Source organism: Tauraco erythrolophus, chromosome 3, assembly GCF_009769465.1.
Source record: "Tauraco erythrolophus isolate bTauEry1 chromosome 3, bTauEry1.pri, whole genome shotgun sequence".
Lineage (NCBI taxonomy): Eukaryota > Metazoa > Chordata > Aves > Musophagiformes > Musophagidae > Tauraco > Tauraco erythrolophus.
This window is the reverse complement of record NC_141467.1, coordinates 33,394,739-33,421,864: the sequence shown is the minus strand read 5'-3', so window position 1 is coordinate 33,421,864 and position 27,126 is coordinate 33,394,739.

Here is a 27,126-nt window from a genome sequence, read left to right as displayed (position 1 = left end):
TCCTAGTACATGCACTGTACACGCCTTTTCCGCTCTTTTACCAATTCCTATGCAGAAGGAGTATATGAGTCCAACTTTGCAGGAACCTAAACCCATGGGCTGCAAAGAAAGAAGTCTTTTCCTACCTCAACTTTGGAAAAAAACCACTTTCCTCCCACAAAAAATATCCACCAACCACTTTGTTTTGCATTTCCTTCTGTCTGTGATTAATTTCTGCAGTGGATTGAACATTTCTAGAAAAATAAATAAATAAAAAATAAAATTATATCACACAATTCATTCTCTACCACATCTACAGTGAATGAGGCCACTCTTGTAGAGACAGGAGCCTTGCTCACTAAAGATAGACATCCAGAGGTTTTGCTTCTCATGAAAACCATTCTTAATCATTCTTATCCACTTTATTTTGTGAGAAAACGATGCTGAAAAAAGAAGTAACAAAGCATTCCAAACGGATGGCTAGGAAGAAGGGTGCATAAGTAACATGACTGCATTCCTGTGAGGCCAGGACTGAGGCCAGATGAACTTGTGGAGTCTTATGGTGCTGGGTCCCCATCCTAAGGATGCAAAGTGGGCATCAGCTCCAGCAAAAATAGCTGGAGCAATACCTGCCTACCTTGCTCCTTCACAGGAATAATTAATAAAGTCAGTGGAATCACAGCGGTGTAAAGCCTGTATGAGTACAGTCAGAATAAGACCCCTTTCTGTTCTCTACAGCCTGATCATTTCCCACTAAGAAGCCGAACATTTCCCACTAAGTGCTTAGTGCCCTCCACTCACATCCATTTGATTTCAGTGAGCATTCAGCTAGCAGAGTTAATCTCTTACAACCTACTATTCTGATGCAATATGTTGCTCTCATTCAAGAAATCCAAACTGAGTTTAGAAATTCCCAAGTCCCTCTGACAGTCAATAACTTACTATTTTAGTGCAATGAGCACATTAGCCCTGAACAGCTTGAGACTGCATTCTCCATTGATCAGATAAACAATTTGTGAGATATTTTATTACAAAATGACGCACCAATTTAGCCATCTTTTCATCAATGATGTGCTTAAATTGGATGTGAAATGCCAAGAAAGTTGCCTCCCCAGGGTGCCATCAGTGAGAAATGTAAAGCAGAGGCTTTCAGTTAATATGGTTCATGTAGCGGAGTTTTATCTTTCAGTCAAATCAAATTTAAGTCAGCTGGTAATACATGTTTGACCTCCCATTATCTAAAGCCATAAATTGCATTGTAGTGATTTGTTAATCTGGCCTTAAATCATCCAGCAGCCTTTACACCATTTTTTATGAATCACGGGGATTTTGTTCTTCATTTTCTTATGAGTCTGCAGAGTAGAGTTGATTACATCTCTGGCTTCTTGTACTCACTTCACTCATTCAAGAATCCTTATTTCTGTTCAATATAAAATCCAGTATTGTTTCTAAATTCACTTCAGTATAGAAGACCACACTCTGGCTATAACTGCTTTATTCCAGAGGATAGCACAGATAATCTTAACAACCCACTTTAAGATTGCATCTCTGAATCACAAAAGAAACAGAAAACGATTCACATAGTATTTTTGATCTTTTATAGAAAGTATCTAAGCCTGTATTAGCATATTTACTAAGCCAGATTTAACTAACAGAATAGAGATCCTATTTTATGTCACAGTCACCTCATGTTGCACTTTTATCATAGTTTGGCCATGGAATTTCAAGAATGACATGAATCATTGTTTGATATACGACATAAGTAAACAGGTAACATTGTTCACTTCCCTTGCCACCAATTTAGAAAAAAAAAGATATAGAAAACTATGGAATATAAAGTATATGCATTACTATAGAAAATAAGTTATCTTCGTGGTACTTCTGGAAGAAAAAATTCGAAATCAAAAGTCATGAGCCTACGAGAAACGTCTTATTTTGTGTAAAAAGGTAAATCTCAATCATTCACTATCATCAGAGCTTTTAAAAATTCGTTTGGCTCAACATCCCTGTGATACTGAGTTTTGCCAGCTTTTAAAAACCTATTGCCAGGACTGTTGATTGCAGCGCGCAATCAACACAAGAGTCCCTGGCAGAGGACCCAGAAAAGTCATGGTCATGTGCTTTGGGCACTGCAAACAGGCCTAGGGAGAGATGCACCATAATCAATGCCACGGGGCTAAGGGCACAAACTCATCAAACTTATTTAATGGTGCAGCTATTAAGTCTGAATTAGATGGGTCCACCTTTCAATCCTGGCTAAACTGAACAGGATGCAGACTGTTCATATGTAAGAGGTTAATTAGCAATTACTTCAGAGAATCATGGAATGGTTAGGGTTGGAAGGGACCTTAAAGATCATCTAGTTTCAACCTCCCTGCCACAGGCAGGGACATCTTCCACTACACCAGGTTGCTCAAAGCCTCATCCAACCTGGACTTGAACACTTCCAGGGATGGGGCATAACACTTTGGATTGGAAGAGACCTTTAATGGTTATCTTTGCCACACTAAGTTTTAAAGCACAGACTATAAAGCAAATACAAGCACAGCATTCAGACTTCATTATATTTCAGTATAGAGCTCTTAGGCTAATTTTTATTAAGTCAAGCTTTATCCTTTGTCCTTGCAGGATGTCTCAGAAGGTTTAAAATCAATTTCTCCTACATCACCACTGTCTTCTGCTTCAGCTATCGTCTCTGTTACTGCCTGTGTGGATCCCTCTTGCAAAGGAGCTCATGATACCAATAGCAAATCAACACATTGACACCACAAGAGACCTGTACTCACGCTTAAGCTTGCATTCGTGCTTCTCGACCATTCAAATAACTAACCCACTACTCCTATCTAGTTCATCCTCCATTTTACTTCTGCCACTGCATGCAGAAATCTTTAGGATGCGATGCTAGAGAAAAGCCTTTTCTCAAGAGCTACCTTAAACAACCAAGGCTGTTAGTAGAACAGACAGAAACTTAGGCAATTGATGTTGCAATTGAAGATCAAGAAGTAAGACTGCTAGTTATTTGAACGAGTTATATTCCAAAGAGTTATATTTCAAAGCATTATTGCCAGTAATAATTCACGTTAACAACCCTTTATCTCGTATCTTTAACCTTGGTTCTCAATGTTTAGCACAAAAATCAAACACAAAAAAGTAAAATCAAACTAGGAAAATATGTTCTAGCTTGCCTTTGCTTTTTGATACAGCTCTAATGAGTTCTCTTTTTATTGCATCTCCCCTCCCTGTGTCACCAAGACTACCCAAGAACTAGCAATAAAGGCAGCAACACATGAGAAGAGTTACGTGGCTTATAGCTCATTCATAGCTTATCAACAGTTTTGCTAAAACATATGTGCAACACTTATAAGCATCTAATTTGGAATTTTATATTAAGATCATAGATGAATAATTAGCAGAAAACAGTTGTTATATGTTATTTTTCAATAGATTGGGGGTGGTGGGGAATCCAGGAATTGTGTTTAGTATTCATAATAGTTTAACATCTGCTAAGTGGCTGTGCAGTGGGGCTAACATCAAGTGCTAAAAAATAAACCAATGTGACCCTAAAGCATCATGAGGTTGTTTAAAAAAAAAAAAGAAGAAAATATTGAGGTCTTTTAATTTGTCTTTTTGGCTTGGTGCACTCGGACTATGCTTTAAACTTCTTCCCAGCACTAGGAAGACTGAAAACATTCTCACATTTCCAAATAAAAGCTGAGACAACAACATAATCACTTGCCTCTGGGAATTAAGGAGCTAAATGAACTCATTGCTAAACTGCTACTAAATAATATTCTCATGGTATTATCAACTAATGATTAATCATGCCTCAGTACAAGCTACAAAACTCAGATCACGTAAATACTGAAAGCTCAGTTCTCAAATGTATGCAGCTGCTGGGTCATCCTTTTTATCGTGAGTGTCTTTTTTTACCTCAGGCACACTCAGTGTAGAGCCAAACTCTTTGTCAGGAGAAAAGGGACATGCCACCAACATGGACCCACAGATTCTAACACAATAGGACTAGTCATTTTACAGCTTCTCTACCGAAGCACTTGAAAAGCATGCTGGAGAGCAGCTCATAATGCCAGTATTTATTTAAAAGTTAAAATAACTTTTATAGAAATGCTACTGCTCTTTTAAATCTGATAAATTGAACTCAGATGAAACTCTTCTAAAGTATAAACCTTCTACCTAACAACACTCTTTCACAAAATGGTAAACTATCTCAAATCCTAGATATACTTAGAAAATTGAAGATCTGTTGCCATAAAATGCATACAAAGCCAAACTAAAAGTGAAGCCATAATCATTACCTTATCTTCACAAATGGGACAGAAAATCACTATCTAGAAGTCATCAGAAGTATTTAACACGGAAAATATGAGTTTCTCACCCTCTGGTAATTAAAATAATAGCAACATAGAATCATAGAAACATAGACTCATAGAATGGTTTGGGTTGGAAGAAGACCTTAAAGATCATCTAGTTCCAAACCCTCTTCCATGGGCAGGGACACCTTCCACTAGATCAGATTGCCCAAAGCCTCATCCAACCTGGCCTTGAACACTTCCAGGGATGGGGCATCCACAACTTCTCTGGGCAACCTGTCCCAGTGTTTCACCACCCGCATTGTAAAAAATGTCTTTCTTATATCTAATCAATATTTACCTTCTTTCAGTTTAAAGCCATTGCCCCTTGTCCTATCACTACATGTCCTTGTAAAAAAAAAAAAAATTGTCTTTTTATTTGAAAATATGATTGTATTTGTGTGTATGGAAAAACATTCAGTAAAAGTAAAGAGATCTTTTTAAATTATCTGTAGTTTAGGTTTCAAATGTGGCAGAAGCAATCTACCAGATTTATTATAGGTCAGTAGTCAGAGCAGATTTTTTGTAAAAAACATCAGAAGTGTTATAAAACTATTATATTTTCTGTGATGCTCTCGAAATTCAGAACATCCTACTTACAAAAGCCTTACAGGTTTGGAATGGTTTTTCATTATTAGCTTTAGCATTTATTATAACCAAAAGTGATATTATTTTTATCTACATAGTCTGTTTTTGCCGCGTGCTTTCAAATTTTATACGACTCTCTTTCAACTAAACAATTTTAATGCTCTATTCATACACTCAAGACTGCAATCACTAGAGCTAGTTGAAAAATTATATCACAGGCAACAGCAGACAAGAATTCATTCTTTTGTAGGCTATGAAAGAGGAAAACATTTATTGTCATTCTTGTAAGGGAGGAAGGTTGTGACAATAAAAGGTAAATGACAAGTACAGATTTCAACTGCATTGTCAAAGGCTAGGTTTGTTTTTAGAAAAACATTAAAATTGTCACACATTCTTATGGTTTCGCAGCTGTCATTTATATACACTAATTAAACCACATGTTTAGATTTTTTTCGTTTGATCCCAAATCAGATTAGAAATATTACACCTAATTCTGAACAAACTAAAACATGAGTATTTAAAACTGCAAAGTCTGAGTGTTCACATGATCTTAATAATAACCTAAGTCATGCAAATCGACATGCAGAATCAGACTGAGTAGTATCTTTCCAAATCATTCAACTGATATCAGTGATCTAACCTATGGGGCGATGTAGCTCCTAACCTTACTCAAGACGTCAGAATTTGACCTATAACACTTTCTGTTTGGATAGATAAAAAACAGACAAGCATTATCCCTGCCCAGCATATATAGAGACACGACTGTGTATTACAGAAGTAGATACACTTCACTTACAGGAAGGTTCTCTATAATCATCTCCTGGAAAAGTTAATTTTGACCTTTGCATTTGCATGGTCTCTTGCCTCCATAATTTGCAGCAACCTTTTATATCCAGCAGGGATGAAGTTCTCTGGTTATAGGCTTACCTTTTCCTTGTTCCACGCAACTGTCTCTGTCTCCCAAAGAGAGAGACACACCTAAAACCCACCATCTTTTGCGTTCACTCCTCTGGAAAACGCTGACAGTCTGCCAAGCAACGATATGAACATTCATGGTCCCTACTGATGTTATCTCCAAAGTGTCTACCTCAGCCACAGCTGTAGATGCTAAAAGAAAGACTGGTGAGGCAGACGGGCTGTCAAGAGACTAACAGAGCTGGCATGGGTCACTGTCCTTGTCACCCTCTTCCACCTGCATTTCAAGCATAGCACATGGCCTGCAGTTGACTGTTCTCATTGAGGTTCCTCAGAAGGAAGGGGAAAATGCCATCTTCCAGTGGAAGACAGGAAGGATTTCTCTTTTGATACACACTCATGTAATGTTTTTTTCCACACGATAACTGCCTTGAAAGATCTGAGGTGTAAAAATAGCAGAGAGACTTTTTTGATCATTTTCACTGGAAAATCTGAGTTCATCAACATCAATATCATTTTTCAGAAGAATGTATCGATAAGGATGATTCTCATAATCGAGGGTTCCTCCTATACTAAATGAAAGCATGAATCAATGACAGCAGACGAGCCTATACTGGCACTGCTTGGAAGAGAGGAGTCACGCACAATGTGGGATACTTATGAAAGATATACCTGTTCTCGCCTCAGAACTGATCCACATTAACCACGATGAAAAGAAAAACAAAAAAACCTTGAAGTTTAATTCCCCAGAGAGAGGAAAGTGATGTGGCTTTAAATTTCTGCTACTTGAAAATTCAGATGGCTTTCTGAGCAAAAAGAAAGTCAGGAATACTATTGGATGTTATTTTAAAATTTGAGGGGGGTGTTGTTAAAAAAAAAATGTTGCATAGTTGTCTTAATCCAAACATATGCCATTCTACTTCATATCACTATGCTAGACATGAACATTATTCATTTTAGAAATTAATAAATTTGAGGCTATAACACTGCGCATGTATATGGGTAGGCAGGGAACTATCAATGAATTTGGAGAACAAAAATTCACAGAACAAGTAGCTATACCATTGTGTACCATCTAATATCACTGTGCCCCAAAATCTTGCACCACCTAAACAGCTCAGCTATTGCATTAACATACGACCAAATACACTGGGAAATCAATTTAAGCAGAGAAATTGAATGATGACTGGGAACTGTGTAAAAGCATTTCAGTATAAGTCTGAAAAGCTTCTGCCTGAAGCAATTAACAAAGATGTTTTTACCAGTTAAAACTATCCTTAAAAGTATGACAGCAGCTATGGAAGTATTGCTTGCTGGTTAAAGAAACAAGAGGCTGATGATAAATATAAATCAGGGTGTAAGAATTGTAGAAAATTGATAAGGGAAAAGAAGCAAAACAACTCAATCTATCATTGTGCCAGAGCTAAGGACAATTTAAAGACATATTTTTCCATAATTAAGACAGAAAGGAGTCACACAGTGGTGCCTCCAGAAAATCACAGCTCAATATCTGGAAAAAGGACAGAAGATATCACTGTATGATACTGAATAAATGTTCTCCATAACTGCATACTTCAGCAAGGTGTTAAAAAAAAATGGCTAAAACTATACATTATGTGTGTTGACTTGCTGGGAAAGCTCCAAAGAACGGGAGAAAAAGTCAACAGAGAACTAAGTTCTCATCATATTTTAAAAGAGTTAATGGAAAGTAGAAAAAAATATACCTGTTAGTGGCTGGACTCTTAATAAAGAAGTTAACTGGGGTAATAAAAATCATGCTGATGAGTATAGGTCTATGGAAAATAAAAGAAAATAAAACATTAATAAATTCGTGTCTCTTTCTTTAAAAAATACATTGATTGATAAAAGTAATAACGTTAATGAAACATATGTTGCCAAGATGATACACTTCAGCACCAGTGTGACTGCTTCTAGGTAAGTGGGGCCCAGTTGTGTCCAACAGGATAAGCTGATGCTTCTGAGAACTATATATGAAGGCCTCGTAGACACATCTTGCAAGTAAATTAATCCGGACACATTGCAGCTCCACAGCAATCTTTTATTTTGCTTTGAAACGAAATACAAAGCCCTAAGCTACAGAGGTGCTTGTCCTCTCACCACTGGATCTGTTCCTGTTCCAGCTTTGAATCACCTGCAGCCACTGCAGACCTGCAGCTGATGAGGAGAGCAGAAGACATGGGAGCAGATTTTTCTCTCTCCCAAGCAGAAGGAAACAGAGGAAAACGATGAAGCTACTACACTCTATCTTCTTCCTCCTTTTCTCCTTGTGATACACTACTGGAAGTAGTATGGGGGGTGAAAAAAAAGAAAGAAAAGCCAGTCAGGACTTACTTTTTCCAGCCAGAGCTGAAGGAAGGCTTCTGACATCATTAAGAAACATATTGCATTAGAGCAGCACCGAGGAAGTTGGCAACGATGCTCGCCATGTCTTCTTGCTCCTTGTATTGCCAACTCCACTGTCCTGCTGCCAAATCTTCCTGAGTCCCTGCAGGAAAGAAGGGAAAAGAAAGGGCAATAGTGTAAGGGCATGCTTTCCAAATCAACTTTTCTCAGAGTTTTTGCTTGTATCATTTCCTCTGATGTAGTCCAGCCAGAGACTGACCTCCAAATCCCATGAAGTCTAATAACTGCTAGATCTGTCCTGCTCCCTCATTTCTTTAACTATATCATCACACTTTTGCATCTTTCCACTGAGTTAACACATTACTTCGCCATTCTTATTAGACTTCCCCCTATTGCTATGCTCTATCATGTGTGTGAGTTTACTTTGCTGTTCAATCCCTCACTCAGTCTCCCAGCTCCTGCAGCCCAAAAAGGCATACACATCTCTGTGTCATGCACCTGTCATTTCCTCATTGCTGCTCCCTACCAACAAGAGAAACCCCTTCACAAAATCCTGCTTTGCAGCCTACCTTCAAGCATACTTCTCTCATGATGCCTACAGATAATGGCAGTCCCCAGAGGCAAGGCAAGGAGCTCTGAGATTACTAGGGTGGTTAGCAGAGAAAGTCAACAAGCAGAAGTCATTACATGAGGATGCTCTCTTCCAAGAATAAAATGGCTCTAATATTCAGTAGCCACATTAGGCGCAGGTTTAATAAACTTCGTTAACTCATTTTCTCCAAGTTCCCAGTGTGATCACGGCCTCTGTTGGCATTACTGTGCTCTTGCTTGTCAACGTGCTTACAGCACATTTACCTGTTCCATCTCTTCTGAAACGCTGCCTGTGAACTTTGTCTTTTCTTACACGTGTGTACACAGTCTAGGGCAAGGTAGCTCTGATCTTTCACTGACGTTCGCAAATACTACCTTGATATAAGCGGCTAACAGAAACAACAGTAATAAAGCCACGTTTTTAATGAGCAACAACAAGCTCACCTTTATGCTTGGTTTAAATTCTGCAAGGACTATGAGATGTATGACTCTTCCCACACATACTACTTTGCAGGCAAATTAAGTTTTACTCAGTGGATGTTTACTCTCTGTTTAGCCACTGAGATACTGGACAAGTACAGTTTAAACATAAATCTAAATTTTGTTCATTGGTTCTAGTGCATCTCTATTTCCAACATAATGGAGCATCAATCTGATCACACAGCTCGGATAATATCATTGTTCACTTTATAGCCATGGCTCACCGTCACACTGGACAAGATCACACAGGGGATAAGGTCACGGAAACTCTCTGTGTGTCTTCTACTCTGTGATGTTATCAGGTACTCAACCCTAAAGCAATAGAAACACACTGATAAAAAGAGGGGAAAGGGAACTGTGATAATAAATCAACTCAACTGCAGAGAAAGTGCCAGCGAAAACAATATTGATTTTTTTTTACAAGTCAGTGCACAGATTTGTCAGACAAAAGAATAGAGATGTCAAAACCCACAGAATCAAACACACTAATATTAAGAGAAAAACAACCCCACTACTACAAAATGCTAGAATGTGTGCATAGCGATGTTTATCAGGAAGAGGAATGGTATTCTATCACACTCAGAAAATTTAAAGGAAATATTTATACAATCTGTATTTAGCAGCTACTGCTTGCCCCTCACACTGATTTTACATTAAAGCATCTTAGCAGGGTCAGGCAGAAGGGGAGTCAGAGTCCACTGCAAAAGGAAAGCGCCTCTGGCCCAGCGAACAAAGATGCTTCACTCCTCACCTAAGGGAGGTGACTCACTGGTCATCACCAGTGACCATGCAGTCACCTCCCCAGGTGGTAGTAAAGTATCTTGCTTCTCTTCAGCAACTTAGAGGAGCTTTCTTTCTGAAACGGCCATGTTGTGTTCCTGGAAAATAAGCTATTGGTCAGGGTAGGTCAAGCAGACAAGACTACATGGGAGAGAGAAGACATTTAAATTCTATTCAGCTACAGATACGAAGTGTTAAAATTATATCACCGAATATAATAAATATACTGGATGACATCATAAACTTCGATTCTCTCACCAAGGAACATAAGAAAATAGTAGTTGTATGAAATGCCAAGAATTGAAATCGCCAGCAGGTCAGAACAGTGATTCATCTGCTATCTAACACTTCAAGAAATTCAGAGAAACTAAGGTCAGAAGGATGATTACTTCAATTACTGTCTCTTACGTAACAGAAGTCCTTAAATTTCATGCAGTTCCTCCTATTGGTATTCCCAAAACCAGTCTGGATAAATCAATTATTTTAGAAAGACATTCAGCATTTTGATGAATTCTGATGAAATTTTATGAAATCTTCATTGATTTGAAGACTTCATAAGGTGTAGAAATCATCAGTTCCACTGGTAATCTGTGATAATGTTTCAGTGCCTTCACTGTTAAAAATTAAGCCTAATTTCTTATTCAAATTTATATGCCTTTAACTTCCTGCCATTAATCTTTTATTTCTTAAATTAGAGCACACGATTTTCTCAACATGAAAGTATCTGGGCATTATAATCACGTCACATTTGAATCTTCTTTTTAGAAAAATGAATAGATTGAATTCCTTAAAACTCTCATTAGAACTCACTTTTCTCATCACACAAGTTATTTTTGCGGCTCTTTTACTCAACCCTTCCAACACTTTGTAATTCTGGAGCTGCAAGGGGCTGTTACTTACGTGGATCTAGGTTGCACCCACAACTGCCTGGAGATACACCGGTGTCACTTCCACCGTTCACAAGACTTCAGCTCGTTTTAAGCTCCTGCCAGTAGAGTACCGGGCACACAGATGGCTACACGCCATCACACGTGTACGAAGTACAAACTAGTACTGAACCACGAATCAGTCCACTGTAAAAACACTACGCTTTAGCAACTGTTGATATTCTTTACTCTAAATTCAGCATGCTGTCTTCATTTGCACGGCCTTGCTTTCATTTCCATGCTTTTACTTGGATTAAACAAGAAGGAACGCTGAAAAAGAAGAAAATAAACTTCCTGTTTCATCGTCACAGGATGGTCACAGGAATCTTGTTCAGGGAAGAAAGTATAGTAAAAGTAGCCGACTAATTCTCAGCCTTATTGTAAAGGTAAATAGCAGTCTGTATTTTCAACACCTACGCTTCACCAGTTGCTGAGATGCTAAAACAATTACGATCTTTCAAATATTCTTGAATTTTATTTGCATATTTTTTTCTGTGATGGGATTTTTGTTTTATTTTCCCCTCTTTTCAGTCTCTGAAATGGTTATTTCAAACGCAGAAATGGAATGCAGAGAAACATTTAAAATTTATTTTATCCCCAGTTATTCAATATTCACTCTGTGAATACTCAGCAAATCCATTCAAATAGTGGCTGTACTGAACTCAGTAAACCCTCTTTTTTTGACAGTAATTCCCCCTTTGCAAGCTTCCCAAATTTAAAACATATCCATGCCATGAGCCACACAGCAAAACACTCCTATGCCTGAGGTTCCCTTCTCATAGGGACACTTCTAGTTACTAAAGAAAAGTGCAGTGCATCATAGCCAAAGCTATAAGTGGACCTTTCGGCATGGTCAAGCAGCTCCCTGTGCTGTGAATTTTTCACATAGCGTGGTCAGTCGCTGGTCCCACCACTGAATTAGAACCTCTTCACGCCGGGGAGACAGCACGCAGTTTGAAACACGGGCTGATTAAAATGCCAATATTTGAGAAGGCTTACAGCTAATTTTGTTTGCTTGGCACAGTATGAAACCAACTGCCTTTCCATGATCTCTTCATGAAAAAGCAGTTCAGTGGTAAACAAAATTTCATAAGCATAATCTGGGTCTTTCCTGTTTGTTTTGTTTTTCAAGCCAAGTAAAATCGTGTTAAAAGGAGGACTATTAAGACAACCGTCCTCCATCAACTTAAAGGCCCTGAAACCAACTAAAACCTTTAGAAAAAAGGGAGATAGTGCTAAATGCACTATGAACAGGAGAAATACAAGCCACTGGATTGGCAGAGTAAGACTTTTCTGAATAAACCACCTACATCTCATAGGTGATAATAAGCAGGACATAACAAGCCTCACTGGAAAACATGCTGTTTCCAAAACACACTGGTTTGTTCAGTCCTCAGTTATGAGGACTGACAAATATAAAAAAAAGTTGGTTTTGTGGATATTGTATGGGCTGTTCACTACCTGAACTTCTGAATTCAAGCCCACCATTCAACCCTATGGAGTCCTGGATAAATTCCACCAAGAGCTCTAACACTGGATTCATTGTACTTCTCTATGTATTTTTATGAAAACATCTAGATTTAAAAAAACATCTCATGGAACCATACTTCTTAGGCCTAAATAAAAGTCATATCTACTATGTTAGCAAAAAATTGCCTTTCCTATTACTCTTTCCTTAGAAATCTCTTTTCTACCCTGCCATCTAATGATAAAAGTGAACTCTCTTTCTTCTACTTTCCCACAAAACATTAAAAGAATTCTCTTTGAACAAAAAAACAAACAAAAAATATTTCCCTGATGGTTCTTAAAGAGGTAGAAAAGCCTCAACCATGTAGATGTGCTTCAAGATTTTTGTATGACAAGTTCATACCACTTGTCTTATTAGAAACAAGTTCAAATTAAATTTATGTTTAACCTGCTTGAAAAAAAATCACAGCATACCGATTTCGTAATTTTAATACTTTATTTTTCCATTTCAAGTGTGTGATTCACAACGTGGACAGCTATACAGAGTACCAAGCCAAGGACTGAATCTTTATTCTCTTCCTGAACCAGGCTGCTCTGTATTCCCTGAGCTCAGACTCAGACAGCAAAACTGGTTGCCTGTTCCTTTACAGCTCCAATGGATCCATTCCTTCCTTCTTTCAGAGTCTCCTGCCTTTCTCATTTTTCCCTATCTGCTGATATGACATCAGTATTCATCACTGAATGGCAGAGGACCAAAACATTCATTTTTTTGAATGAAACACCAAAAATGTCTTTTGCTTAGCCTGCACATCTATTTGTCTGGTTTAAAGCTAAGTTATTCTTATGAAAACGTGAGACAAACACAACATGCCTGTTGGCATTTTTCCTTCACATCGGCACATCTTATGAGCCTAACAAGGCTCATCCATCATCTGCGCTAACCACAGACTGAGGTGAAAGGTCAGGAGTCAGGGTTTGGAGAAAGTCAACTGTAAGGGGACAGAAGGCATGCTGATAGGGAAAAGACTGTATCACTGTCATCTACTGGCAGCAGTGATTGACAAAGACAATATTGTTAAGTAATACACGACAATTATCCATTTATTTCATACTTCCCTTTTGTTCTCCACATTTGTAAGATGCAATAGTTACTGCTGGAAGTCTGACTTATGACTTTTGCCGCGTGTACGGTGCACAGCATCTACTCATCCTTTAGAGGTGACTCCTTAGTGAGACACACCCAATTTTAGATTCCAGGTTTGGTCATTTTGCCCTACATCAATGAGATTTCTTTTTCCCCCAGAGGATTCAACAACTGAGTGAAAGAAAGCAGATGGTCTTGCCACTGTCAGACATTCCTCATAGCACTGTCCTGGACATTGTACTCTACGAGGATGCTCTTTTAAAAAAACCCATCACCACGTTAGACTTTCTTAAATTCCACAAGTTTTAGTAAGTTTCTCTCTCTCTTTGAGCAGGGCTTCTCTTTCACTCCCAACTATCCAAACTAGAAGCTTGGCAACAGCCAACTTCTAAGATGAATAATAGCTCTCCATTATTCTAAATCTCTTAACCATGTGATATGACAGCCTGATCAATAAAAACATATTCCAGCTTTTTAATTTCATTTATTCAGAAAATTAAAGAGCAAAAGGACAGCATTATATATGGGATTATCCTAAGAAGAGAAAGATGCCTCAGCAGAGTCTGGTAAACAAAAAGGAGGTCCTTTTCCCTGAAAAACTTTCTGTATCATAAAAGTGGTAAACAGTAACATAAAAAAAGTTTCCCAAGTGACACGACTTTCCTTTCATAGTCCAAAGAGCAAATGATAGGGACACTGATCTCAGAGGAGTTTTGTAGGAAAATATGTCCACAAAAAATATACAGAAGTAGGGTACTCTGGATCTAAAGGCAATAGTCTCCACTTCTTAAACTACTGACGTAAGGTAAAGGCAGAAATAGAACCAGGGTCTGTGACTGCCTTTTGAGGACTCAAAGGCCAAGTCTAAAATTTAAAATGTGAGGAGAAGGCAGACCTTAAAGAAAAATAATCAGAGAATTTAAGCCTTGAAGGGATTCATCAACCACTCAGTCTGATTTATTGTAACATGCATTACGTATCTTCCAGCTATCCTATGCTGCACTGAAAAACTTCAATGTGGCTAAAGTAACATTTACCCAACAACTGCATAAACATTTGCCCCCGGTGTCGCCAAGACACTTCAGGTGAGGAACCCCCCGCTCACGACGTGCCAGGTGCTTGCAGTGCTTGCCTGCTCTTTCTGCGTGGCGGCAGCTCCCAGGGAGTCGCTCTCGTCGTGCCCTTCCAGCCAGAATGAAGATCTCTTCAACAGCCAGCAATTTTTTTTTTCACCTCAGAAATACTTACACACAGTAATCAAGTCAGCACAACCTTTTGTTTTTCCTTCTCTCGGTCAAACAGCTGGAGGTTTCTAAGTCTGCCCTTTGAAAGTCTTTACATCGTTTTTGCAGCTCATTTACGTACTGGCACCGCTCTTAAAATATGACCACGGTCAGACTGTGGGGAACAGAGCAGTATTCAGCTTCTCAATATCTGTCTCACTGACTAAGTTTAAAGAGGTAAAAATCACCTACTCATTGATCCTCTGTGCTCATACCTAAGGATCACATTAGCCATTTTGTCAGCATATCACCGAATTCAGTATTATAAAAGAAAGAATGATGCAAAAATGCTGTTAGTGTTCCCATATGCCACAGTTTATAGCTAAAAATCACGTCACTTATAATGTGAATGTCAAAAATCTTACCTTCCTTTTTCAAAATCTCAGTCCACAATTAATTGGAGATATAGAATCAAGGAAGTTAAAATGTACATAGTAGAGAGTGCTGGTCTTTCTTTCAGTCATAGCTTTTCAATGTTTTACATACCTGTCTTTATTTCCATGAGAAGATAAATATTTAAGCCTTCGAAATGTTACATCTTGGTTTATTCTATTATTGTTTCAAGCAGGATTTATCATAGTAGGACTAACCATACACTTTTGAGAATGGTCAAATCACCAGAAAGTCATTAATCTTGGCTATATACACCAGGAAAACTGTGTATAAAAGACAAAGAGTAACTTAAGGATTTTAGCCTTTAGTGGGACATTCTTTTTCTGTGCCCAGTTCCAGAAGACTTAAGCCCATCAGCCAGCACATTTAACTCCCAGAAGACAGCAGAGGAAAGGTTCATGTGAAAAAGCACTTGTCTGCTGAAGGAGCCACTCCATACAACCATTAATCCCCAAGAAGGACGACAGAGCTCATACTAAGAGTGAAATATGTGCAGTTGAGAGTGCGATCCATTTCATTATTGACTGCTAAATGGCCCAACACTGCAACCTGCTGCAAAGAAGCAATGATTCTCCTTTCCTCCTTTGCCTGTTTCTTTACACTGAAGTTCTGGGATTTTAGCATCATAGTCAGACAGCCTTTTCTTACGGATTTCTGGTTCTTGTTTTGGTAGGCAAGCTAAGTTGAGACTATTTTAATGAGAATTCTTGACTATGAGATACTGGGGGAAAAAAACACCTACCACTCATTTAGAAATATTTTTATTTGCAATTGTATAATACATTTAAGTGAGTATTTTGGACCTTTAAAATCAATATCAACATCCTCCAGGCTGAGAATAACTCAGATCGTCTTTTTCTGAGAAAGGCTCTTTATCACTCATCAGGAATAGCAAAAGTTAGTGCCAGCATAAGGGTTGTTTTTTTCACCTGTTTTTAAACTCAGCATAGTTGCAGGAGCTGATCAGGCACGCTTTGAGCACACCTAGCCATTTCTGACTCCTCAGGGAGCTTAAAGCTGCCCACAGAGTAAGATCTTACACTCCTGAGACCAAATGTTTAAAATAAGGAGAGAAATATTAACTTAGGAAATAGCTCAGAGCTTCTTCCTCCTTTAATCTAAAAAAGTTGTTATTTTCTTTTGATCACAAAACAAATTCTAGTCTCATTCACACCATTTAACACAAGATGATGGATTTTTTAGCTGTCCTTCTCACTACATAGGTAAAATTTTCTGTTAAAATACTATTAAGCTTAGAATCTTGAATTTAACTCTACTCTCAATTACATATTCACCTCTGGTTGTACTGTAAGGTTATCCAGATGACTCAAGATGTTTCAAGCACACTGTTCTAGTACTTCAAAAAAATCTCACTAGGCATTTATCTATCTGTCAAATATATTCTTTGGTGTTTCAAATCTGGCCTTTAATGAAGCGTACAGATAACTGGGCTTAACTACGTGTTTAATGAATAGTTACTTTTGAGGAAACAATAACTTGGAAAAATGTATTTGTCATTAGAGTTAATAGAATCCATGTATAAAAGTGGTTTTATCATGCAATTTGATTCATGTAAGTAACATAAAGAAAGATGCTTTCCCCAATTCAGTTTTAGATTTGCAACAAAAAAATCATACTTTTAAGGTGTTACTCGAGTCGTACTTTTGTCTCCTTTTGGCTATCAAAATGACTCTCTCTTTAGGGAGCTGACTTCCCTGCAAGCACAGAACACACTTTTCAACTCCAAAGATTCACTTAAAGCAAGAATTGCTGGGTTTTTGAACCTAAATGATGGTCAAGTCTTATATTATACCAGGTATGTCTGATGTGCTTCAAACAGAGACTAAAGCCAGAACAAGAAGTTGGTCCTTGTTCCCAACAGGTTACAATAGAGGCAGCAGAAAATAGAGGGATTAGATATACAGAGAAATGCAGGGAGACAATGAAACATTGGTCTGTGTAACATATCAGAGTTAAACCACACAAACAGTTTCTGGTGGACTGTGCAGCTCAATTCCCATTCTGGGAATGCAGATGTGAACCAAGTAAAAGAAACTCTTGCTCTGTCAAAGATCTGCAGTGTCCAAACTGAATGTGAGTTATGTACCCTTCACCGTTTCAAAGGAGACAATGAGGTCACTGGTTTGTCACAAATTTGCTTCTGCATGATTACAGTTTGGTTTTGCATGGTTACTTCTGATTCCTATTCCAAGAACTTAAAAGTACACAAATCTGTAGGGGCAAAGATCCTATATCAAACTACTATTACATGACATTATGTCAGAGTACTTAAAGTATGTAAAAATAGCAACTGCCAAGAATTTGACGGCTAAATTCCATTTAGCGGTCTGATTCAGAAGAACCTTTCTGCTTCCCTGAAGTGTGCCTGTGGTCACCTCACATATTTCCAAGTCCTTTTCCAAGCTGTGTTCTCTTTCAATATTTCTCAATATCTCTAAATATCCATTTTGATTTGGCAGATAATGTCTGTGTAATCCCTCTGTGCATCCTGTGAAGTTTTAGTACTGTCCTTGGTTAGTAGTTACTTGGTTTTGTTTTGCAATGAAGAGTAAAGTCAGCAAAGTTCAAGAGGATACATCAGTTAAATGAAATTATATAGCATGAACTAAATATACTTTTTGTCTCAGCATTTGATTACTCTCTTCAGTTGACAGATATGGTTAGTAGGATCATTTAATATGTAAAGCTGTCTCTATGCAACTGTCAAACTTGATCAGGTTTCAGATATTGTGTTCTTTTTCATAAGGCTTAACTTCAGACTTCTTTATACTACATGCTATACCTCACATACCATTCAATACACCACCTTTTCTAACAAAAAAAACCCACAAAACAAACAACCTTGCTATATTTACATTTACAGCAGCAATGAAACAGGGACATAGAATATCTCAAGTTGGAAGGGAAACAGTAGGGACACCGACGTAGATATTTCTATTAATGATCGTTCTCCTAAAAATTTTGAGTGTATACCTACAGTCTCCTTTGGCAAGGAACATCCTGGAATTCTGGATCAGTTACAGAATGCATTACATAGCTTTAAATATTCTGTATCTGATCCTATAATATTCTAAACATTTTAAAATACTCTTATCTGGTAATAAAATCATGCCTAATAAAACAGTATCAAGCTCTACTTTGGTCTACTCTATCTCTCTATTAAAAAGTATTAAATATTAAACAATTTAGATAAAAGAAAGATGGGAAAGAGGTACTCTTCTTATCATAACTTAGTATTAAAATTTCCTTACAACCCAGATGTAACATATTATTAAATAGTGATCTTTTTTTATGAGTATTTCTTCTTATCACTGTATTTTTAAATGATCTTTTTTTCTATGAAATTTTGAAACAAAAAAGTTATAGGATTCTGTATTTCTCAGACTTTTTATGAACTGCGCAGGGCTTCGCCCCAGTCATATCGTCAATATTTCTGGATTCTTGACAGTTTCCAAACATTTTAAATTTTTATTTATTTATTGGAAATTTAGAGTTGAACTGAATGACATTCACTTCTACATTTCAAGTAATTTTTTTTTTTTAATAGAGGTGTAAAACTTCAAATGCAAAATTTTGCTCCAGAAATAAGTAATGAATGGCCATTTTACCTAGTGATCTGAATGAGAGAAAGACAAGAAGTCAATCATTCATTCAACTATTTTTTTCCAAATATATGAAAATAAACAAATAAATTCTGCTATTAAGCTTTTATTTCTTTCAAGATTGTTGAACACCCGCTTCCTGCTTCCCCTAGTTGGAGTTATTGCAGCCATCTTTTCCGCAGGCTTTTGATGAGTGTACACAGCATTTGTATTGATGGCTTAGCCTTTCAAAGGCATGGCTTTTTTTTTTTGGAAGTACATGATCTGTAGCCCGTTACTACCTGTATTTATATCATCAGGAACTCTTTCCATTCTATACTTGTTAGTGCTAAAGTTGTATTAACATTCTGTTGAAACGCTTTGTGTTTAGTTAGTTGCGTATGCTTCAGCCAACATGACTCTAGCACTTAATTGTTGTGATATGCTCTCAGGTCAGGGATTATTCAAAACATGAGAATTTTACTAAGTTGTAGCTGCAATTTTATCTCATTTAAAGTACATTATAGTTTATATGTAGCTTCCTCATCCTAAGGCTGATTTCTTAATAACTTTAGCCTGACAGTTAATAATGTAGCAATTGCTTGCAATACTTTTAGTGTATTGTATAGGAAAGGCAAGTGACCCTCGGAGCCTGTACTATTTTGCTGAGATAACTGCACATAGTGAAAGAGAAATAGCTAGTTACCCATGCACATAACACACAGCGTGCGCATGCGCGCACACACACACACACAAAGAGAAGAACTGGCAAGACAAGTAAGCATATCATATGGCCACAACACAGACAAGGATGAGATTAGTGACAATATGCTTATCATCCCTGGACAGTTCACATCCTTACAGTTATACCTCTGGTCATCAGGAGCTTTTGCAAAGAACGTGATGACCTATTATTTGTCTTACTTGGTGGGAACCAAAGGGATTTTCAGGACATCTTGTGCAATCAGAAAATGAAGACCTGGGTAACCACACAGAATACAATAAAAAATAATTTCAAGCTCTGGGACAGAGATGATTTTTTTTTTTTTTTTACCTTTAGGACAAAACATTTACCTGTTTCTACTGCCACTGTCCACTGCCTTGGCCATAAACTCTCAACTCACTCGGTCAGGCACTGTTCACACACATACATATATCCTTGGCACCTAAAAGCTCATAGGCTGTAAAGTAGTACAGTAGGACAGTAAAGCAGAAAAAAGATGGGAAAAGAGAAGTTGGAAAGATTATGATAAGAGTAACTAATTCATGTTATCACTTCATACGAAATTCTTCTAAGAAGGTGGAAAGCATTTGTTAGTAGACAAACAAACTGAATGGGTTAGGTAGTGACATTTTTCATCCTGTTTCGTTTGCTTATTGAATTGGGAAAAAAAAAAAAAAAGATCAATATTCATGAAGATAAAGGTATAAATATCATTGGGGGTGGAGGGATTACCAGAAGCGCTTTAATCACATACAATTTACCTTCTGTAGCACCTATAGACAAAGTGGAAAATTAACACAAAGATAAAAATCAGGTTTAGCTACTTTTGCTCTCTACGGCCATATTAAACAAAGTCACAGTAGTAGTTTGCTTACTTATATGCTCATCAATAACAGACATTCATCAGCCTAATTGCAAGTGCACATTCACACATCACTGCTGAAGTTATTTATCTCTGCTACAGTTATTCACCTTTCCCATTAAATTATTAACTCACAAGTGTTCTCAAAAACATTTTATAAGGGCTTCCATAAAATTACACTATTTAGAAAGAGTGTTGTTGGACGTTTCCTATGTAATTGTTTTCTGTAGAAAACAGTAATTAAAAATCAACTCCACAAAACTAAAAATGTACTATAATCCATAAAAATAACGCATTGTAATGCGAACCTGTGATGGAGCATACTTTTACATTGTCCAAGAAACATTTTTGTGTATAAACATAGGAGAACTATTCCCTTTCATAACCCACCATCACATCACTCTATTCTAGTGCTCAGATTTTGTAAAAGATGGAGTTAATCAGCATCCTTAATTGATTGTCAAAGGAGAGAATTTCATTTCTTCACTCTAATTCTATTTCCATATAAGTCAGAACAACAGGGCAACTGCTGCCATCGTCATTCATTCAGAAATACACCCAAGTTCACAGGTAAACTTAACAAAGTCTGTCACTTTGGTTTACTCCCTGGTTTGCTGGAACAGCCTAATCCCATAGCCAACGTCAACATACACGTAATAATTTTTTCCTGAGCTCTAGTGTGGAATAAACCAAACTGTTCCCTTGAAAGACAGAGATACATAAGAGACACAGACAATATGATTATGAACCATGTCACATTACAATCCTCTACCTGAGACAGTACTTCAGCACTGTCCTTGCATCTTCATAAACTCCAAAATATCTTGTAAAAACAGAATAGCCTCTTGATGGCATAGTGTAAAATTCCAGTTTTTTGAGCTGCAAAACAGCCTTCTGATGAGTTAACTATTACAATTTGTTTATTAAAAGAAAATAAATAATATATATATATAATAATCATGTCAAATGGTAAACCAGAGCAGTCTGTGGACTGGTACAGACTGTAGACCTGTACAGGGAGGGTACAATTTTCAGCTGAGCTGAAATTTTGCTACAAGGAAGATATCATGGTAGCAATACAGGGGAACAGTCTGGGAACTTGCAGTTGCCAGCTATTAAAGAAGTGAAAAATATGAAATCTCTGCAAAAGAGGTCATGAGATGCCAGACAGAATGGTGAAGGAGCTGCACGCGTGTGCCCACAATATCTGGAGCTCCACAGTATCACTAGCCAGGATGCAGCAAAAGAGGCCTTTGTGTTCCCTAACCCTGGCAATTACGTGTTTTGGGGGTTCACTTCAATATTGCCTCCAGTCCACCTACCACTGTAAACATCACCTCACAGCTCCCAGAATCCCTGAAGTCCAAGACAGAAACACCTTCACTTCTCCAGGTCACCTCTCTGCCAGTGCAGGTCTTCAAATCTATGGCAGACCACTAGCACCTCGCATTCATGCTCTTGGCATTTTCTGCCATGGTGAGTCCCTGCTTCCAGTGAAGGAGAGCATTCCCATTTCTGTGGGTGTTCTCTGCTTGTCTAATCACCTACAGATGATGATATCCTTGTCTAAACTGAGCAGGAGACAAGGGCTGTGGAAGACATGAATAGGGATGGCTCCCTCTTCAGCAGCATAGATTTCAAGTCAGCTACGTCCTCTGTGATGGACCATCGTGGAAATCAGAGCTGTCTGAAGAACTTCTTGTATCTGTGTGAGGCTCAGTGCTTTCCACATCAACAATGAACTTCCTTGGGACAGCACTCTCTTAAAGACCAGCATTACATCGGGTTTGTTTTCAGTGTATCTGCAGTCGCCAGGGCTTCTGAAATAATTGTCAGAGGATTATGATGATAGGCTTTATCTGCTAACTCCTTAAGACGACAATCTAGAGCGGCAGGTTATATATGCATATATACATGCATACATATCAGCATTTTCTTGCCCTTTATCAATTATTTTCTGGTCATAAGGCTATAGAATTGAGAGAAAAGATCAATAAAAATTATCCAGTCTAGTATCTTCTGCATATTTGGGTAATTTTAATGATGTTATTCTCCAAATAATATAAACTTCAAGTTACAAAAATTTCTGAGGATGCAGGTTTTTTAAATTTTTCTTATTAAAGACTGAAGTTTAAAATGTTTCAGAATTTAAGTCATTTATGAGTCTTCATTAATTTAATCATTTTGCTGATTAATAATAGTATTGCTGCAGAAAAATAGGCTTTTTCATTGAAGTTTATGAATTATCTTTTAAATTTCCTTCAATCTTTTACTTAAATTCTTTGTTTATTTCAATTTTTCTCTTCTTTCCTTATTATATTCCTGTCTTTCTACATTATTATTTAGCTCATTTCTACATTACCATTCAAACAAACATAAATACGTTGTTTCAGACTTTCAAACAGATCTTCCTAAAGTCCCTTCCTTGTTCAGAGAACATCCAGTTTACTGAACACTGAGACTTACCAACTACCTTTGAAGTCACTGACATTATAGGTAAATGTCTGCTGTTAAACAGAGGCAAGAAGTGCTGTTTCAGACATCTTAGGTACCTGAGACATCAGCATGGCAGATATGGCCCAGGGACTGGAAGAGATCTGCACCTCCCTGGAGACCAACTGGAAGTTAGCTGTTGAAGAGCTGGTAATGAAAGTTCATGTTTGGGCAACTGGCTCCTACTCAATACTTCTTTCAAATGAAACATCACCAGTAAGGAGCCTAACCTACTCATTTCACAGTGGAGCAACACGACAAGCAGTGACACTCTGATATTTCAAATGCATGACATAAATTGCTAAGGGAATACTGCATCAAACACCTAGGAGGATTAAAAGAGGTATGACACCATATGTTCAAATGGGAACTTTGTAATTCTGAATACATATTGAGGCAGGACTGCTTTATCAGGAATACAAGAACAGAATGCTTTAGAAACCTAAGTAACAGCAAGGACAAAACATACACCAGGCTGCACTCCAAATGGAAATTGCACATATAACTCTTAGGTGGTCTGTGCAATCCCCTAGCTCCTTGCCTGTGGAGTGGTCACTTGCTAAAAGAACAGTTGCAAGAAAGACCCAGGGAAGTTGGGTATCTGTGGCACTATATCTCTACCAGTACACGTTGCTGGTCAGAAGATAAATATAACTGGCCATAAGCACAGTAACACATTTACATGGGTTGAGATGCAAGATGGCTACTAATAGGCAGACCTGGGCTATATCCGACTGTACAGATGTGCTCAGAGATCACTACCTTCTCTGATCTGCCACGTAAAACATTTATGTGTGACTGCATGAGTCAAATGCGCTCAACAGCGAAAATTACGATCTCAAGACTACTGTTTGGCATAGACCATAGAATTTTAATTAAAGAACAACCCAGTGGGCAGGCACACACAGCTCAGCCAGTGGATCACAGATCATGAACTCGAGTAGATGACAGTGTCAGTCTGCTAGTCTTAGACTAGCACAACTGCAGCCAAAAAGGGACGTGTGGAGAGGTCCTAATACATTATCCAGGCTGTTTCAAATCTCCCTCTCTCGTTTATGTGTGTGTTTGTTGAACAATCAATACTGAAGGTAAAATATGTAAGAAATGGAATTTTTTCTTACAACATGATACGATGATTTTAAAGTCCAAACAACCTGTCAAACAAACAAATTGGTTTTTACATCTGAAACTGAAGCAGCAATTCTTGAGCTACATACAAACTGAGCACAACTCTTCAGTCAGAACAAGTCTACTACTGGTACATAAAAGAAAATTGTCTTGTTAAATATTTAACTTTTCCATTCCTTCAGTTACAGATTGGAAAAATCTCAGCTTCCCATATCACTTCCCTATATCCTCTTAGGGAAAACACTAGCAAAACAAAGGAGAGAAGTGAAATTTTCTGCCCATTCAACATACTATAATTTACAATCTTCTTCACAAGTTACAATAGTCAATGCCTGAACAAAATACAGTGGCATCTGTGTTCTGTCTGTCCTCTTTCACTTCTTCAAGCCCTGGGCAGAAAGAGGACAGAACTGGAAATACTATGTCAACTCCAAAACCACTGGAGAAATCCATTACCAAGGGAAAACTGACCACCAGGATTTTTATTTTTTTCTTTTTAACCAGATTTACAGCTGCTTCATTCCCTAGCAGCAACTTGAAGCCGCTGGATCACATCAGTTAACCATACCAAAACATCCCCAATACTTTTAAGGATAAAAATAGAGCAGGAAAAAATCTAATCTTTCTCATCTCTTTCTCCCCCCAAAAAAGCCCAGAACCAATAGATCATCAGTCCCTCTTAACACGGTACAAAGAAAAATTAAAAAGGCCAAACCTAGCATTTTTCCTTTCCCGTCAAGCTAACACTGAAACTTTGATACAGTATTTATTTTTTCTTTCTCTAATTTCATGCAAGTGCCTATGCTAGAGAAGGAAAGATTTGGAATATATATTCAACGAAAATTAATTCCTCAGGAAAACGGCTCATACCAGATGTCTGTGAGCTGTTAGCCACATGTTGCCGATTCAGTCTTTTGTTGTCATAAGCTACGCACAGTTCCTCCAAGTATCATTTGTTCCTTCCAGTATCACCAACTAATCTGATTGAAAGACCAGACAGTATGCTCCAAATTCCCAGATGGGGACTGCCTGTAGCTGCTAATAATTTTCACACCAGGGAAACATAAAAAGCTCTTCTTGCATTAAGAGTGTTTTATTTTATTTTTAAAAAGGTACCTCAGATCCACATCTTTCCACATACTCATTCAAACCACTTGCAAACATTCTTGCACATTTTCACAGTCTGTTGCCAAAATATATAAGACCGACAGCATCAAATTACTTTGCCATCTTTTTCTGATTTCCAGACTCACACTTTTTTGGCTAGTCTGATGGCTGAGGAAATTGCAAGGTGCTAAAACAATCAGATAAAACAAAACAGACCATTACCTCCTCTTACTGGCGTATCCTGTTCTCTTTACGCAACTTTCATATTTGAATAATGATAGAGCTGGCTGTCTTCTAGCCATCGCTATTATAAAGCAAATGCACTTTCAAGAATGGAATTTAATGGAAAAGACAAATATAAAATATTTTGAACAAGCATAAACCTTCAACCAAAGAGTGAGCCTGAGCTGAAACAGCACACCCAAAATTAACTTTCTCATGCATTCAGATCCCTAAACTCCTAACATTTTCACTGAAGCATACGTGCTTCTCAGCTACATACAGTGTCTAAATATAATACACTTGCAGAAGTTTTTCTATTTTCAACTTTCTTTACTGAATTCATTTTTTTATTAAAATTGAAATCTTAACATAAAAAGCGTACATTTTTTTCTTCAAAAGCCCTCTTTTTTTTCCTTGCTATATTGCTGGACTGGAATATTTGATACTTCTAATCTGTCTCCATGGAACTGATGTCAAAGTATAGTGCAGTCTAATTTTAAAAAAGATAAATTATAGAAAACCTCCCTTTCCAAACTTCAGCAGCTAAGCACTGACGACCATCGTAAGAAGGCAAAATGTTAGAGGTTATTCTTCCCTTGCTATCTCTGAAAATGCAACAACATGTAAAACGTGTTATCTTTCCTATTAATGCAAAGTGAAATGCAGTTTTGCATGCTGTCTTATATAGATCTGCAAAACAGGAAATGATTGCTTGACAGGGACAATGGCAATCAGAAGCATCAACTATGTAATTATACAACATGGAAGTTATCTTGTATCTTAGAAAGCTGCATTTGCTTGAATTGAAGGCATATTCATTGACCTGGAGGCCTGTCAGGAGTTACATCACACCTAGAGATGATTTTCTATAGTCCATTTAAACTCCCAGCTAATCTACACTTTCACGCTTTTTGTTCAAAGCCAAAACTTCACTGGTAAGTTTGGATCTGCTTCTCCACTTCCTTTCAGTTTACATTTTTCCACACACCACTACATTTCCGTGTGCAGACAAAAATGAAAGGAAATAATATTTCCATAGTATTTCCACTTAACCCAGAAATTTACAACACCTAACTTTAAAACAGTTCTATTCCTTCACTATTTGTAGTTCCAAGGCTGCTCTTTGCCGTTTGCAACCAAACTTACAAATGCTTTCAGAATGGTTGTTCTTCAAGGAACTCACCCTTCAGGCTCAAGAATGGTCTCCCCCATATGTAGGAAGCCAGGCAAAGGTGACAGGAGGCCCACATAGATAAACAAAGAGCTCCTGACTGAACTTAAACATAAAAAGGAAGCACACAAGAGAGGGATGCAGGGTCAGGTCATCCAGGAGATATCTATTCTATCTACTATCTGAGTGTGTAAGGATCAGGAAAGTCAAAGCCCACCTGAAACCAAATCTAGTGAGAGACATGAAGAGCAATAAGAAGGGCTTCCACAGACCTACTGACAGCAAAAGGAATAGTAAGTGAAAATAGTGGGCCTGACTCTGAATGGGGCAGGGAACCTGGTGACGATGGACATGGGAAAAAGCCAAGGTACTTCACCTGAGTCTTCACTTGTAAGACTTGCCTTCAGGAATCCCAGACACCAAGACTGGTGGGAAAGTCTGGATTAAGGAGGAGTTATCCTTGGTGGAGGATCATCAACTTAGAGAAATTGGACATATACAAGTCCATGGGTCCTCACGGGGTACACCCACGAGTACTGA